The following is a 2,275-nucleotide window of genomic DNA, read 5'->3' as shown; positions in this document are numbered from 1 at the left end:
ATGACTTTATTGTCATTGCACAAGTACAACGAAACTATGTTTTCAGCACAAACCCGTTCAAGATTAGACAAACAAACAGTGTACAGGGTTACAGAACAGGAACGCTGATGTGTCGCCAAAGCGCCCCGTTAAAGATAAGAAAAAGATCAAACGCTGGGGAAGAAGATGAGTAAAAAAATACAATCTAGACTGGGCTCCTAAGGGGGCCTAGTCTGGAGTGGGTAAAAACCTCCATGCAATGCACACATAAAGACGTTACATTTAATCACGACAACTCGCAACAGAGGGGCGGGGAGTTGGGGATACACACAACAAAATCCACTAAACCTGCAGCTTTTATTCTTATTCAAAAAAAATTGTGAGACATGCATGACCTGTGAGAGCACAATCCACAAGGGAATATGCGCCCACAACGAGGCCAATTCCCCAAACCACAACACCCGTTCCAACATCTATGCATTGATTTTATTGAACTAAATAAAGAGTGAAGGAAAACAGTATTGTCTGGTCATAGTAGATGCATTTTCAAAGTGGGTAGAAATATTTCTTACAGGAAAAGTAGATGTGCTAACAGTAGCAAAAGCATTATGCAAAGATAATACCAAGATATGGTATACCTAAATCTATGCAGTGACAATGGACCTCATTTTGTAAATCAATTAATCAAGAATATAGAATCATTTATCCACATTGATCTCAAAAACCACTGTGCTTATCATCCACAAAGTGCAGGACTAGTGGAAAGGACAAACGGAACAATTAAAAATAGACTAAAGAAATGTATGGAAGAAACAAAACGTCCATAGACACAATGTATAGATTTAGTAAAAATGTACATGAACATTACAAGTACACCAGGATTCACACCATATGAAATAATATTTGGAAGACCTTATCAGCTACCAAATTTAGCAGATTATATTTGCAAGATGCTGGAGAAATTAAGAGACAGACCTTTTGTGTCTCCACAAGATAGCAGACCTAGTGGTACCAGGAGAGTGGGTTCTGATAAGAAGTGTTAAAAGACAACATTGGCATTCTCAAAAGTGGGAGGGCCCCCGGAATATAGTGAAGAAGCTAAATTCTTTAAAAGTCGAATAACTCTGAAACATCAAGGCCCAAAACTAGTGTTAACCATATCACTCCCTGATGGACAAATTAGACCACCAAATGCCACACTGTTCAACACATCCTGCTGGGGTTTCCAACTATGGGCACGGTCAAATGGACCGTGGGTCGGTTGAGGTGGGCGGGGTTGGGGGGGTGGGGTTTGGTGGTGTCCATGGTAACGTTGCTTGGATGGCAACATATGTTGCTCCAAAACCTGTATGTACCTTTCAGCATTAATGGTGCCTTCGCAGATGTGTAAGTTACCCATGTCTTGGCCACTAATACACCCCCATACCATCACACATGCTGCCTTTTACACTTTGCGCCTATAACAATCCGGATGGTTCTTTTCCTCTTTGGTCCGGAGGACACGACGTCCGCAGTTTCCAAAAACAATTTGAAATGTGGACTCCTCAGACCACAGAACACTTTTCCACTTTGTATCAGTTCATCTTACTGACAGTGGGTTTCTGAAGTGTTCCTGAGCCCAGGTGATGATATCCTTTACACACTGATGTTGCTTGTTGATGCAGTACAGCCTGAGAGATCGAAGGTCACAGGCTTAGCTGCTTACGTGCAGTGATTTCTCCAGATTCTCTGAACCCTTTGATGATATTACGGAGCGTAGATGGTGAAATCCCTAAATTCCTTGCAATAGCTGGTTGAGAAAGGTTTTTCTTAAGCTGTTCAACAATTTGATCAGGCATTTGTTGCCAATGTGGTGACCCTCGCCCCATCCTTGTTTGTGAATGACTACTTTTATACCCAATCATGGCACCCACCTGTTCCCAATTAGCCTGTTCACCTGTGGGATGTTCCAAATAAGTGTTTGATGAGCATTCCTCAACTTTATCAGTATTTATTACCACCCTAGTTGTCACGTGTTGCTGGCATCAAATTCTAAAGTTACTGATTATTTGCACAAAAAAAAAATATTTATCAGTTTGAACATCAAATATGTTGTCTTTGTAGCATATTCAACTGAATATGCGTTGAAAATTATTTTCAAATCATTGTATTCCGTTTATATTTACATCTAATACAATTTCCCCAACTCATATGGAAACAGGTTTTGTACATCGACAATATGAAATTTATAAGTGGCTGTAAAGTACAGAAAAAAGTGTATATTTACATTATAAACAATGTTTTGACTAAAGTCATA

This window comes from Nerophis lumbriciformis, linkage group LG13, assembly GCF_033978685.3.
Source record: "Nerophis lumbriciformis linkage group LG13, RoL_Nlum_v2.1, whole genome shotgun sequence".
In the NCBI taxonomy this organism is placed as follows: domain Eukaryota; kingdom Metazoa; phylum Chordata; class Actinopteri; order Syngnathiformes; family Syngnathidae; genus Nerophis; species Nerophis lumbriciformis.
This window is presented reverse-complemented; position numbering follows the sequence as displayed.